Source organism: Mesoplodon bidens (assembly GCF_964165515.1).
Source record: "Mesoplodon bidens genome assembly, contig: HAP1_SCAFFOLD_72, whole genome shotgun sequence".
Taxonomy (NCBI): Eukaryota; Metazoa; Chordata; class Mammalia; order Artiodactyla; family Ziphiidae; genus Mesoplodon; species Mesoplodon bidens.
In genome coordinates, this window is record NW_027671438.1 from 783,788 (window position 1) to 800,274 (window position 16,487).

Below are 16,487 nucleotides of genomic sequence, written 5' to 3' on the forward strand. Positions count from 1 at the left end.
AGGGAGTAAAGACCAGAAGAACTTTACATTTTTCAAAAAGAGATATAGTTATTAGTCACAGTGATTATAAGAATTCTAAGTTTTGCTCTGGAGCTATTTCATTTTTACCTGCATTAGTAAAGAGAGAAGGATAATTCGTTATTAGGAGATTGATGATTTCCTGCAATTCACCCAACATACTGGTGGTCTCTTATGCCTTGGACCAGTTAAGCCCCAATTGGCCAAAAGTGAATTTGAAGAAAAATTTATGCCGACTCAAAGTAAATATTTACAATAGAGGAGGAGGAGAAGGAGGTATTAGTTTCCTGTGGTAGCTGTAAAAATTACCACACACTTAGTGGCTTAACACAGGTATACCATCTTACAGTTCTCAAGGTCAGAAGTCCAATGCAGGTCTCACTGGGATAAAATCAAAGTGTTGGCTGAGCTGCATTCTTTTTTGGAGACTCCGGAGGAGTATATGTTCCCTGCTTTTCCAGCTTCTAGAGGCTGCCCATGTTCTTTTGCCTTGTGGCCCCCTTCCTCCATATCAAACCCCAGCAACACTGCACCCCTCTAACTCTTTTTCTCTCGTAACTAGAAAATTTGATCTCCCTCTGACCACACCCAGGAAAAGAGGTTCCATGCTTTTAAGGACTTATGTGATTAGCCTGGGCCCACCTGGTTAATCCAGGATTATCTCCTCATCTCAAGACCTTAATCACATCTGTAAAGTTCCTTTGCCCTGTAAAGTAACAAATTCACAGGTTCTGGGATTAAGAAATGGATGCATTTGTGGGGAGGGGCATTATTTGGCCTACCACAAAGAAGAAGAAAGAGGAAAAGAAAAATCATGGATTATTAAAGAGATGAGTTACAGATAACTGGAAAAGAAAATGAGCATGAAGAGCCAGTGTAAATTCACTAAATCATAGCAAGTGTCACTTTCTTATTTAACAGAGTTACTGGGTAAATAGATGTGGGGATGCCAGGGACAAATTTATCAGCTTGGTTTTTCTCTCAGGATGTTCTTGTGGAAAGATGAAGGAATGTGTGTCAGATGTCAGTGCAATAAGCTCTATTCACAACTCATTAAACAACTGATGAAAAGTGGAAATGGATGTAAACCTAGATGAAATCCTCCTTATGTGTCACAGGGCTTTTTGTCCTTGGTCCTTCTTTAGTCACCGCTTTATCAGTGACTTGGCTGAGGACTTAAAGGTCAGGCTTATGGAATCTGCAGGCAACACAATAGGATTCAAAAGTTAGAGAAAATCTTAATAAACTGGGAAGAGAAGATGAAAGCATATGAACTGTTATAATAGGAAATGTGAAGTCTTCAATTTCAGGGAGAAAATCAGTTAAATACAGGATGGATGGTACTAGATTTGGTGTCAGTTTATGTGGGGGGAAAAAAAGGAAAACAATGGATGCATCTGTGAAAGTAGAAGTGATGTTAAAGGCATCAATTAATGATTTTTGAGTATTTCCTATCAGGTACTGTGCTAAGAGCTTTACATATGTCATACACTTTCACCCTCAAAAAAATACCTTATGTCTGTCTCACAGATGATTTTTTTTTTAGTATTTTGAGATGTGAAGTAACTTGTCCAAGACTGCAAAATTATCTATCAAAACAAATTGGGGTCTGACTCCAAAGCCCATACTCATAATAGAATCGCAGGGGAATTTTTCAAAAGCCGAGGAATTGTAGCTACATTAGTAAAAATACAGTGCCCACATCGTAACAGAAGAAATCTCGGGTGTATCTTCCAGTTTGTGCTCTTCATATTAAGAGGGGATTTGATACACTTGAATGTGCATAGAGGAGTATGACCAGGATCATGAGTGGCTTGGACACCAAGGCATAGGAGGAGTGATGGAAAAAACTTGGTATATTTTGCCTAAAAGAGAGTTGGGTTGAGATGGATAGCACAAAAGTATAATTGCTTACGAAAAATACTTGAAGGCAGAACAGTTTTCTCTTCCAGAACTTGTGTGGAGGCAGATTTTGTTCAAGAGAACTTGTTGTTAATGGTTTATGTTATGAAGTCAACATTCAAGTACAGGCTTGGTGTGAGTTCCTTGGAAGTAGCAACCAAAGTACTTTCATCTTTGGGGTTAAACGATGCTTGGCAGGTGCTCAGTTTGTTTGGGCAGAATATGTTAACAAGTGACTTTGTCAGGGACATCATATAAGAAATTAGTGAATTAAGAAGCAAGTTGGGGAGAACATATTTGCAAATGAAACAACGGACAAAAGGTTAAGCTCCAAAATATACACACAGCTCATGGAGCTCAATATCAAAGAAACAAACAATCCAATTAAAAAATGGGTGGGGGCCTCCCTGGTGGCGCAGTGGTTGAGAGTCCGCCTGCCGATGCAGGGGATACGGGTTCGTGCCCCGGTCCAGGAGGATCCCATATGCCGCGGAGCGGCTGGGCCCGTGGGCCATGGCCGCTGAGCCTGCGCATCCGGAGCGTGTGCTCCGCGGCGGGAGAGGCCACAACAGTGAGAGGCCCGCGTACCACAAAAAAAAAAAAAAAAAAAAAAAAAAAAAAATGGGTGGAAGACCTAAATAGACATTTCACCAAGGAAGACATACAGATGGCCAAGAGGCACATGAAAAGATGCTCAACATCACTAATTATTAGAGAAATGCAAATCAGAACTACAATGAGGTATCACCTCACACCGGTCAGAATGACCATTATCAGAAAATTCTAGAAACAATAAATGCTGGAAAGGGTGTGGTGAAAAGGGAACCCTCCTGCACTGTTGGTGGGAATTTAAATTGATACAACCACTATGGAAAACAGTATGGAGGTTCCTTAAAAAACTACAAATAGAACTACCATACGACCCAGCAATCCCACTACTGGGCATATACCCTGAGAAAACCATAATTCAAAAAGAGACATGCACCACAATGTTCACTGCAGCACTATTTACAATAGGTAGGACATGGAACCAACCTAAATGTCCATCAACAGATGAATGGATAAAGAAGATGTGGCACATATATACAATGGAATATGACTCAGCCATAAAAAGAAACGAAATTGAGTTATTTGTAGTGAGGTGGATGGACCTAGAGTCTGTCATACAGAGTGAAGTAAGTCAGAAAGAGAAAAACAAATACCGTATGCTAACACATATATATGGAATCTAAAAAAACCCAAAATGGTACTGATGAACCTAGATGCAGGGCATGAATAAAGATGTAGACATAGAGAATGGACTTGAGGAGGGAGGGAGGGGGAAGCTGGGGTGAAGTGAGAGAGTAAGTAGCATCGACATATATACACTACCGAATGTAAAATAGATAGCTAGCGGGAAGCAGCAACATAGCACAGGGAGATCAGCTCCGTGCTTTGCGATGATCTAGAGGGGTGGGCTAGGGAGGATGGAGGGAGGTTCAAGAGGGAGGGGATGTGGGGATATATGTATGCATATGGCTGATTCACTTTGGTGTACAACAGAAACTAACACAGTATTGTGAAACAGTTGTACTCCAATAAAGATCTATTAAAAAAAGAAGCAAGTTAGAAGAGATGGGACTCTAGGGTTACTGCCAAGTTTGGGATTTTTCTTTTATTTGATTTAGATTGTAGACTTGAGATAAGCAACCCATAGCCCTGGGTCCACTGCCCTTCTTGGCTAACTGGTAAGTTAATGCAAAGTTCTAATGGCCTGATTAACACTAAGTTCTAATGACTTGAATATCAACATCAAAACTATTTCATATTTGAATTACTGTTAAGTCTCTAAACATGCTGACGTTTTAATTGTTCTCGAGTAGCCTCCATTATTTTTTCCCCCTGCATTTTGGCAGGATTGATTGGATAAATCATAGAAAAACAAATTAACTTTGCAATCTGGCCACTTTCTGTAAACAAGCTAGCAAGATAAGGGCTGCTGAGGGATTATAGCTATGACAATAGCCGTCTTGAGTCAAGTGGAATTGCTTTAGAGCATTCATGTAGAAAGTGAGTCATAAACTGTGGAGCAGTAAAGATGACCAAGAGGATACAGACATGGAAGGAGATATCGTAGAACTGGGGCAGAGTCAACAGTGGCCCATATTATATTTTGAGGAGCTTCAAGAAAGGCCATTGTCCAACTTTAAAAAAGATAATGTTGAAGCCATATGTGTTTATCAAAACCCCATCTTCAATGCAACAAGATATATAAATATTAATCTGTGGTTCCAGTGGAGTAGACAGCTGAATTTCTCCTAATATTCTTACATTTCTTTTGCTCTATTTTGATGCCCAGCTATTAGACTCAAGTGGGGTGGGTGTCACTGAGTGGCAAGAGTGTAGTACTGTTAGATCCGTTCCCCCAACCCACCAGCATTTTATACCTGGTTATTTGTAACCCCTGTCATTACTGTCTCACAAAGTTCATTATAATATGATACCATGTCACCATGGATACCTACAAGTGATGCATTTGTACAGTTATTTAGCCCTTTGGAAGGTGCCTCCTTGAAATTTAATTTGTGGGATTCCCAAGTTATTTCCCATTACAGTCATCCTGGCTACCAACCACTTACTCGTTTGTCTTAGGGACCTGAAATTCCCACTGTTAGAGTTATTCCTTTAGTTTTCAGAGAAGACTCTTTCAGAAAGGTAATCCACTAAATCACTGGAATAGAGTTAATTTATCAGATCAGTTTGCCTATCTTTTCTTTCCTAGGATTCCCTATGTATCACTCAGGATCTCTTTAGGAAATGGATGGCATATTCAAGCTGGGTAATTGAAGATAATTTAATGAAGCGTCTGTTTATGAAGCATGTGTGGCGTAGGAGCAGCCCATGCTAATAACACGTGGCTTCATTAGCCCACCTAGGCCTGATGGGGCAAGGGTCAGTTCCTGGAACCTGGAGAGGTGGTTGCCTGAAGAGGCTACCTGAGAGTTGCTGTGACATTTGGTGGAGGGATGAAGCAGGGAGCAAGCTGGAGAATAAATATCCAGCCTTCACTCTTCTCTCTCCTTCTATATACTCTTGGTCTCCCACATTGACTAAACCCAAACAAAACCAGAGGACATAGAAGCCCACTGGTGTCATCCATATAAGTCAGTCTCCCGGGTCAGGGCAGAGAGTGGATCTGGAGGGGCAAAAGGAAGAGATCCAGCACAATCGGTAGCAAAGTTGGAGTTTCCACTGTGCTCCACCTCCATACCTTCACTGTTCCTGTGGGCCATCCCATTTATAGTTTCTTCTCTTCCCTTCACCCTGTAGGTGGATGTCCAAATAACTCCACCTGAATCTCCCCTTGGCATCTCACTCTCAACATGCCCTGAATGAATTCATCACACTCATCATCTTTATGCCCTTTATTCCCTTGTATTGTCATAGTTAAGGTATCACTATTTTAGTGCCCAAGTCAGAAATCTAGGAATCATTTTATACCACAATCTTTCTCTCACCCCGATGTCCTATCACCAATTCTGCTCATTTTGCCTCCAAGATATTTCTCTCTCTAACTCCTTTTTTTCTTTATTTCTACTCCCAGTTTTCTGGTTTAGGTCATTACTACTTCTTGTAACCTGTCTTCTGGCCTCTAGTAAGTTCCCTCTTGAAACTGTGACCCACATTGCCATCAGAGTGAGCATTTAAATATCAAATTCTGTTTCATTCATTCGTTTATTTAGAAAATATTTATTGTAAACTATTATGTGCCATATATTATGCTAAATGTTAGAAATTCAGAAATGAATAAGACATGTTCTCTGCCTTCAATTATAATCTCATGGTAGAGAGAAGTAAGTATATAGATAGATAGAATTATAAACCAGGCACTTATCTCATAATAAGGGTAAGAGTGGCAGAGAAAACTCCCTGGAGAAATTAACACCTAAGCTTAGCCCTGAAGGACTGACAGGAGTTAATCAGGTAAAAGGAAGGAGAGGAGGAGAGACAGGTAGGGAAAGATATTTCAGGCTATGAGTGCAACCTGGTGCACATCCTAAAAGCAAGAGAGAGCATAAAGAGCTGGAAGAATTTAAAGTAATATAGTGTGGGCGAAGCAGAGAGTATGAAATCACTGGTCAGATGATGAAGAGTTTTAAGGACTTTAGACTTCATCTCAAAGATTATGAGGACCCCAGAGAACTTTAAGCTGAGGATTGGCATGATCAGATTTGTGTTTTGGAAGGATTACTCTTATAGTTGTTTGGAAAAGAGATTTGAAAGGGGTAAAATTGGAGGCAGATTAGCCAGTTGTTAAGAGCTTTTACTGAACTCAGGAAGTAGTGGTAGATACAGAATGATCCAAAATATATTAAAGTGGTATTATTCATAGGAGACATTGAAGGATTGAACTTGGAGGGTGAAGGAGAGAAAGAGATCAAGACTGATGCCTAGGACTCTGGTTTGGGCAACTGGGTAGATAGACAGTGCTAATGTTCACCGGGGTAGGGAATTCAAAAAGATGAGGTGTACGAACTTCAGGTAATGAACTCAATTTTGGACACATCCAGTTTGTGGTTCTTGCAGGCCATTCAAGTGGAGACTTTGAGTTGGATGTTCATATCTAGATTTTAAATTATGTCAAGAGATGAGGTTTCTCAAGATAGTCCTATTGAATGAAAATAGGTTCCATGAAAGACCAACATGTAAAGCTTGTTGGGGGAAAGAAAGAACAAGTTCCAAAGAGCTAGGAAGAAAAATCTTCAATCACCATTATCTACTGGATCAAGGCCAAGCTCTTAAGTTATAACTTTTCTCTCTCACTTTATCTCATGCCAATCCTCAGTTTAGAATTTATGTCCTATTAGTTCTTTTAGGTTCTATTCTATTAAGTTTTATTAGAACAAGTTGCTGGTGGTTCTTGATGGATACCCAAGTCTCTATTCCTTGGATATCTGTTTGCTTTTAGCCTTTTCTTTCTCTACCTGGAATATCTGTTCCCTCTTCTTTATCTGGTTACACCCTAATTAGCCTTCAAAAGTAACCTCAAGCTTGTCTGCTCTGGAAAGACTTAACTTGAGTACCTTTGGTTGAACTAGATGCTCCCTCCCTCCTTCCTTCCCGTAGCTTTTGCGTGTATATTTATCCTAGCACTTATATGATATTGATATCATCTGTCTACCTAGCTTACTACAAAAATTGTTTCATTAGTTCAAGAATTGTATTGCAGGTTGGATTCCCCAGGAAGCAGATTCTGAGACAGACTTTAGTGTACAAGATGTTTATTCAGGAGTGCCCTTGGGATGAACACCTGTGGAAAGGAGAAGGCAGCAGGAGTGGGCCAAGGGAGAAATCAAGCCCTGTTGCAAACCCAGCTGCCTCATCCAACACCATAAAGAGGTCTGGAGCTGAGTACCCTTTCAGAGTTGTTCTAAATTGGCATGGGATGGCCGGGCATCCCTTACCTGATCAATCATTTGGCATGGACCATCCCAGGAAGGGGCATGACATTGGAAGAGGCAGCTCTGCAGCCGAAGCAATGCTTGCAGTGGTTGACAGCTGAAGGCCATCTGCTGACAGCACTTTCTGCAGCTGGGACAGCACTTCATTTCCTGAAGGGAGATGGGGCGGTGCACTGCAAAATCTACCACACACCAGATATTTTTCTTTGCATTTCTGGGGCCTGCCATACGATGTGGCAGATGCAAACTGTGGGCTGGGACTGAGTAGTGGTTATCCTCCTCAGACAGGCTTTTGACCTCTAGTTCTCCAGACACACATTCTCCCTGCTCCCTAATACATGGAACCCTGCCTGCTGCATGTATTGACATCTTTTGAGTTTGCCACCCCTGTTAGTTACTAACAAATGTTTATTGAACTGAACAGAAGTCAGTATCCCTGAATTACACTTCTCAAGAACATTCATATATATTTATTTAATCCTTTAAAACAACCCTAAAAGTTAGATATAATGATCACCCCCATATTTACAGATGAGGAAACTGAATCCCAGAGCGGCTCAGTCATTTGCTTAAGGGTCTCTAGCTAGGAAGTGGCAGGATTATGACTTAAGTGTTCTTATTTAGAACCTCATGCTCTTCCATTATGGCATCTGAAGGCCTTGGGGGTATTCCTGCTGGAAGACGATTGGGTGGGCCTAGGTCTTGATTAGGCGCGATGGGAAGAAAAAATATCTTAACAAAACCAAAAATATTCAGGGAGGAAGAAACTGGAAATTTTCTAAGCTGGCAGAAAGGACTGGAAAGGAATACTATTCATTTAGGACCTTCTTTCTCAGATGGTTTCAAAGGAGTAAAAACAATTAGAGCTGCAAGACAGAGTAGGAGACAAGACAAGGTTGATGAACAAAGGGGAGAGCAATGTACGAAGATAGCAACATTTCATACACAGCCACACACACACTGAAAATGTGTCAGCAATGCGAGGTCATTGTTAACTGCCAAGAATAAGTCTGAAATAGATTGTTAAATAAGAGATAGTATTGCCAAGGCTGAGTTGTTTGTCTGCCTCAAAAGGACAAATTCTGAGAGGTGGAATGAAAGAAAATTTATCCAGTTGACTACAAAATGGAAATATGATGGCTCCAGTGCTGGATATGGATTAGAACTTTTTTTTCCATTACACTAAACTTGACCAATCAAAAGGCTTTGTAAATTACATTTTTCTTCTCTACATAATTTTTTTTTTTTTTTTTTTTTTTTTTTTGCGGTACGTGGGCCTCTCACTCTTGTGGCCTCTCCCGTTGTGGAGCACAGGCTCCGGACGTGCAGGCTCAGCGGCCATGGCTAATGGGCCTAGCCGCTCCGCAGCATGTGGGATCTTCCTGGACCGGAGCACAAACCTGTGTCCCCTGCATCGGCAGCTGGACTCTCAACCACTGTGCCACCAGGGAAGCCCTCTACATAATTTTTAATAAAGGATTGTTTTTTCAAAAAGAAATGCTTTTTCTTTTTTTTTTTAGGTTCTCCTATTATTTACTTTACATTAATTACCAGATGAATATTTTTTATTAGTTTCTGCTTTATAACAAAGTGAATCAGTCATACATATACATCTGTTCCCACATCCCTTCCCTCATGCATCTCCCTCCCTCCCACCCTCCCCATCCCACCCCTCCAGGCGGTCTTGTTTGGTGTTTTTAATCGGGATCGGTATGGAGCCTCACTCATGGTAGATCTGAAGTATTTGTTTATTTCTGCTGTGAATTCACGGCATTTATGTTTATCGATAGTTCTTGCTTCATGGGATACTTATTATTTTCATGTAATAAAAAACAGATATTAGGCACTTTATGTATGTTGCATCTGGGTAATTCCCAACGGCATTGTTTATCATCAATGCAAGTGTCACATTACCTGAGATACCTTCTCCAGCTCTCTCAGTCAGAGCAGCTTGATGCCTTCTCTTTTGCCTTTAGAACTTCGGGAAATTCATACATACACAGAGATCTAATAGGCACACACACATCTATACATATAAACATGCATGTACATGTATATATATCCACCCATGTAAATATTTTACTTATTCTTTATTTCAATAAGTTTTTTCATATTTGTGTGATTTTTAACAACAATAACAGAACCCTACGGGGTTAAGCATAGCATAGGCAGACTTTAAAGTAGAGTGTGAATATTTTAAAATTAACATACTATAAAGATGGAAAATATTATATGAAAATTGAACAAAGCAACTTGATCATTCCAGAATAAATGCTTAAGAATTATGTGACTTCTATAATACAACTAAATAACGCTTTCATATATGTACAATAACGTTTTCTGTTTCTCTAAAAGAAAAAAAAAAGGATTACATGGCTTCCAATAAATGTGTCCCTTGGCTCTTTTGTTTTTCGAGTTAAGTTTTATTTGGAGCAAAATGAGCACTGCAGACTGAGAGACAGCATTTCAGACAGCTCTGAGAAGCTGCTCCAAGGAGGCAAGGAGGGGAACCAGGTTATATAGAAGTTTTGTAACAAAGGGCAGGTAGTCCGAACATCAAAAGATTATTGTTAATTAAGGAAAACCAGATATCTCAACTTAAGGAATTCAGTGCTTTTCTGTCTGAGTCACGTGACTATACTATGCACACCACAACTTTTGGCCAAGCTATCAAATCCATATTAGGGCTTTGTTTGCTTCCTTGATTGTTTATATATCCATAGCTATTTCCGTGTTCTTGCCAAGTTCCAGCTTGTGTTACACTTACATTTCTTTAAGACTTTTGAATAGTATTACCGTGTCATTAACAATAACTCAATTTCAGCTTTTCTACCAAAAGCTGAAATTGAGTTATTGTTGACGACACGGTAATACTTTAGAATAATATTTCTTATGGAGTCAGGAAAGCTGAAATTGAGTTATTGTAGATGACAAGGGAATACTATGCTAATAAAAGACTAAAGGCACCCTGCATCCTTGATACAAATTAAAAGATAGATCAAATGCCTTCGAAGAGGAAAGTCTACCCTCTTTCCCTGAAATAGATAAGAAGAAATACTATCTACTAAGGAATGTGAAAGAGAGATTTTGATTTGTAATGAATATATCATTTTGGAAGTGTGCTTTGGTATCATTAAGTCTTCATTTATTTTCTTACTGATTTACTCAGCCCCCATTATTTTCTGCCATATGCATTACCCCATGTTAGATGCTGAAGTGGAGAGGGGTGATAGCAAAGACGAATTGGGGAAAATGGAAATTAACAGTGTACCAAAGAAAACTTAAAGGTCTGCAGAAAATCGTAAGGACATCTGGAAGAGGTGGTCACTTGCTCTGGCTTGAGGGAGCTGGAGAAATCATTTCAGGTGAGGTCATGCACGTCTTGGTCCAAACATTGCAGTGCGACTTCACCAGGTGAAAAGGATAGGTATTCCTAGAAGACACACTAGAAATCACAGAGTGGGGAGAGGAAATCAACAGCAACAAAAATATAACAGTGCATTAGGCAATAATAAAAGTTTTCAAAATGACTAGTCATAGGGTTTGGGAAGAATTTTAAGACAAGGTGATTAATAAAAGAGATAGGACCACACTGTATAAGTTTTTGTTGTTGTTTGCTTCATAATTCCTAAAGAAAATGGCAGAGTCATCCAGTACAGTAAAGTGTAATGTTTACAGTCAAAGAAGTCTCAAGGTAGGGTAAGAAGCAACAGTAGAGCTCTGGTCTGCAGTGTCATGCATTCCAACTGCCTTTTCTGTGCTTTTTCTTCCTTTTGTGCTCTCTGCAAGTCACTTAGTGTTCTTATGTTATCTTCTGTGTTTCCTCTTCTTAAAAACATCCAGCAAAACCAATTCGGCCTAAGGTGTAGAGCCCCAGAGTGAGGGCCATGCTAAGCCACAAGAAATGACACAGATTATGGAATCAGGATTATTAAAGAAATATCACTGGGGAGAAATAAGGTCGTGTCTATGCTAATTACCGACATCCAAAGGGAGTATGAACTCCTACGTTTTACTTAGTGGCATTACCTAACACACATTTCTACAGTGAGGCAGGAGGAGAGGTAATCATCCTCAGAAATGTAGTTGTGAACATATTCTTAGTTCTAACACACCACTCCTACTTGTCCTGCTCTCCCAATTCACTTGGCCACATGACTTGTTTTGACACTACAGGCCATTGGGTACCAACCATCACGGATTAGTCTGTAAATATGTTTTCTACTTTAGATGCCTAATTTCTCATTCGTTATTTGCTTTGTTCCCTTCTATGTCCAGTCACTCTCCTATCTATTTTCTCTAGTCTCTAAAAACTTGACAGCAAATTTATGGTAATTAAAATTTTATTTGATTTTTATTACTTCATACATTTAACTTACATATCACAACAAAGTACTTTGTGAGCAGAGTGGAAGGTCATTGCATTAAGGAAGTTTAGGGACACTAAAAAGAGATTTTGTGGAAAATGTAATGTTTAACCTGGATATACCTATAGGTAAGATTATAAGGTGGCAGAAAAGGGAGTGTCAGGCAAGAAGTTTGGAAGCCAGTAGGATTAGAAGTATTTAAGAATGTCATAACCAGGTGGCTTGAAACTGTCATAAAATGCAGTAACCAACCATTGTCACTGGTTGGTTTCTCTGGAAGTAGATGTTGAGGATGGGGTGGGGTGGGGTGGGGTGTGCAGAATGTTTAAGAAGAATCAACACCCAATGAAAGACGAAAACAAGGATTGCGTCAGGAATAAAAATGATAAAACTTTTAGAAATTATTAGTGTAAGCCACTTTTAATAGATTAAAAGAGACATGATGCTTTTGATTATCCCAGTATTTACAGAAAATGGCACATGACACCATTTAACACCCTTTCATAGTAACCAGAACAACAACATAAACCTCAGCAGACGAGAAATGAAAAGATACTTATTTTAACTTGATAAAGACAAAAGTCAAAAAACAAAACAAAATAAACATCATACTGGACAGTGAAGTGTTTAAACCGTTTCTTTTAAAATTGGGAACATGAAAAGAATGCCCACTGTCACTGCTCTATTCAGCGTTGTGCTAGGAAGTCTAGCTAAAGTAGTAAGACAAGAAAGGAAACTATCATGTATAAGAAATATAAAGGAGGAAACAAAATCATTATTAGCAGTAGAGAAAATAGTTGTCAACATGGAAACAAAACTCTAAACAAAGTTTTGAATTTCACAGACAGTTTAGCATGTTTGCAGGATATAAGAATATTACCCTAAAAAACGAATGCAGTTACATATCACAGCATCAAATTATTACGAAACATGAAGACATCATTTATAGAAATATATAATGCCCAAGAATAAATCTAAAAGAATATGTGTTTATGTCCTTTATGGAAGAACATTTTCAAATTTTATTGAAAAACATTGGATAAGTCCCAAGACATTATTAACAGAATATCAGTTTTCCTCAAATGTGTCTAAATACCATTCTAATAAAAATCCCAAAGGTGGTACTTACTTAACTGGGAAGAATATTCCAAAATATATATGGCAGAAATAGGGCCAAAATAGCCAAGAAAACAATATTTCTCTAATAGCCAGATGCAGATTCCAGGAAAATGACATATAAATGAATATAAGTAATCTAATATTTTTAGAATTTGCTTTGGCCATACTCCTGGTCTTATTCTACTTGTAGCAGATGGCTTTAAAGAGCATTAGCTATGTATATATTAAATATAATATAAATATATCAATATTAAATATTATATTGATATATAAATGTAATATACTAATATTTATATTAATGTATAACAATTATGTATTATATTAATATATATTTTTGCCTAGCATATATTATATACAAAATGTATGAGTAATGAAATGTATTTATATGGTTAATATGTTCATAATATTAATATGATAAATCCTGTAATATTGATTATAAAACAATGATAATATATAAATTATATATATTATATTTATATATATATATTATAAATATATAATTATTATTATCTGATATAATACACTATAGTTAACATATTCTATATAACACAATATATCATGTATTAGTATAAGACAATTATATTATGTAACATGAATATAATACATCTATACAACTATATATATTTTAATTATACATTATACATACAAGTATGTATAGCTATTTATAATTTTATTTACATAGGAATCTGTTCATCATAACAATTGATGTAAAAATATGCAATATTTTCAATCAAATGGGCCTTAACCTCACTACCTACACATAACTACTTTTACAGTCGTGAACCCTGTCTAACTCATGCTTGCATATCTCTCAACCTGCTTTTCTACACATGCACATAGACACACACTTATACACGATATATATGTATACTACCAGTTTTCAGTTCAATGTATATAACTATATAATATATATAATTATATTCCTGTGCATGTATACAAATATAAATCAAAGGTATGTGTTTAGGTATGTATTTCATATGCTTATAGAACTATATCATACAAATAATGTATGTGTATATAAATACATGACTATATACATACATACACAGAAATATACTTATTTAAACAAAAGGGACCTAAATAAACATAGTTCTCTAAGAATAAAACTAGTTATGTCTCACTGTTTCAATAACAGTTTATAGTTTTCTACTGTATGTGCTTCTATAATTGTTATGAACAATTCCCATTTGTTGAATGTTAAGTTGTTTTAATGTTTTGCCATTATTAATGAAGCTCTAAAGAATACGGTGGGCAAGATTACTTGAAAAACTCTCCTAAAGGAAAAGGGTTAGGTATGCTAGGTTAAATGTACAGAACTTATTTTTAAGTGCGTGGTTGATTTTTGAAGTATGCAGTAGAAATTTCCCGGACCTGTGAAAGAAGGGTGGTACATGTGTGAGAGTTATAGCTATGTTAGGAGTGGATTGAAGATATTGATAGCTTAGAACAGAAGCTGGAAATCCTGTTTTTATGGAGCTAAGTGACAAATATTTTAGGCTTTGTAGACCAAAGAGGCAAAATTGAGGTTAATATTTATGTACTTAGGTAACCATTTAAAATGTTACCAGTTAAAACGTGAAAATTATTCATAGCTCATAGGCCATAAAAATAGGCATCTGTCTGGATTTGGAACACAGGCCATAGTTTAATGACACACCTGACATAGAGACTTGTTTTTAAGTGGCCATGACCACATGAGAGGCAGGAGGTAAGACTCCATCCCTACTAGATGGGAAGTTAGAACTAAACCTATCTATCCCTAGCTTCACCTTCAATGAAAGGGTGTGCCAGGCGAAAAAATATCTGCTGGCAAAGGGAGACTAAGACCAAATTCTCTTGGCTTCTGCTCTGGGTAGGAAACAGGTAGGAAATCTCGAGAATTCTGAACCCCAGATCCGTGTACACAGTGTTTGGGTTGCAAGTTTATGTGCGGTCTTGCAAACAGAAGCTAAGAAATTAACTTAAAATGCTCCCAAATCGGTGGTATTCCAAACACAAAACTAAACCCTTTCTGGAGAGGTAGATCTTCAACACAGGCCTATAGCCTTCCCACAGATAAAGTTTAGCTAAACATGAGCTCATGATCTAAATTTACACAATAATGAAGAAATCAGCTAGAAGTGGAGAGAATCAGCAAAAAACAATCAATACCAGAATTAGATTCCCAAGGCCATCCATCAGATGTTGGACTAATCAGGTGCAAGGCAGAAAATATACATAAAACTAGAACTGAAACAAGGAACAAGGATGTTTTAAAAGACTGGGTAGGATCTTTAAAACATTTTTCAAGTACGTCATTGATAAAGCTAAAAACTCAAAGGTCATGTAATACAGCAGATTAATCATGGAGAAGAGTAAATTTATGCTGTTTTTAAAAATATGGCAGATCAGATTTTCTGCCTAATTATATAAGTAGATTTATCTTTAAAAAATACACATTATTTTAAAGACTTATTGGCTGTAAAATAAGTTAAGGGTGTTTCAAAGGGCTTCTCTCCAAAGAAAAGTGAGAAGTAGCAAAACACAGAAAGTCGAGGGGAAAAAATGTCAATATATACATTGCGATAGGGTGAACTTAGCCTTAGGCTAGCAACAATGTGGACGAGCTGACCCTTAGATACTTACAACTAAGCTGGAATCTTCAAAAAGTTCAAGTATTTATAACTAAAAAGAGTTCTTAAAATTAATAACCAAGTGTTTTAATTGACATCAGAAGAGTAAAACAATAAACCCTGAGAACATAGAAAAATAGATAATAAATATATGAGCAGAACTTAATAAAACAGAAAAAAGTATAAAATTGAGGAGATTTAGTAAGTCCAAAGAATATTCTTTGAAAAGATTTAAAAAACACACTTTGATTAAGCAAAACAAAAACATAAGTGAATAATATACAGAAAGAATCAGGACAATGTTCTAGCAGAGAATATATGAAATGCCAGTAAATTTGAACATTTCTGTAAAGTGGACAATTTCCTAGCTCCTAAAGTTTACCAAAACTGACACAAGAGGAAATTTATAGCTGGAGTTCTTTCAGCAGTAAAGGAATTATGTCAATAGTTTACAGTCTTTCACCAAGAAAATACCAGACCCAGCCAGATCATTTGGGAGGTGAATTCTATCAAACTTCTGTTAAACAGATAACATCAATATTAACTAAGAAAAACTTCTAGAGATAGCGAAGGAAGAATTCTCCTTTATTCATCTTATGAAGTCTATATAATCCTAATACTTAAAATAGATTAGGACTGTAAGGAAAAAGAAATTTACAGGTCAAATTTACTTGTAAATATAAAAGCAAAAATTTTAAACTATGATATTAGCTACCCAAGTTCACTAGAGTAAGAAAAATCATGAGCAAGTTAGGTCATCCAATGAATGAAAAGGTAGTTTAAAGTCAAGAATATATATCAATAGATTGAAATCACCACATTTTATTTCTTTCATCTGTCTCTTTAAAAAATTGATAAGTACTTATATTGATCTCTGTTGTACTAGGCACTGTGCTAAGTCACTTACATATTTACTCCTTTAAACCTTCTATCATCCCTGGGGAAAAGTTCTATTTTGCTTCCATTTCTTAGCTAAGACTCTAACCCCCAGGAAAGTGAAGCAACATTTGTAAGTTTTTGTGGATGGT

At 37.3% G+C, this 16,487-nt stretch overlaps 1 long non-coding RNA gene across 2 annotated transcripts in view; it reads left to right on the forward strand.

Moving 5' to 3' along the window:
• LOC308611366 overlaps positions 1–16,487 on the forward strand; it is a 104,684-nt gene that overhangs the window by 64,554 nt on the left and 23,643 nt on the right. The window lies entirely within an intron of this gene.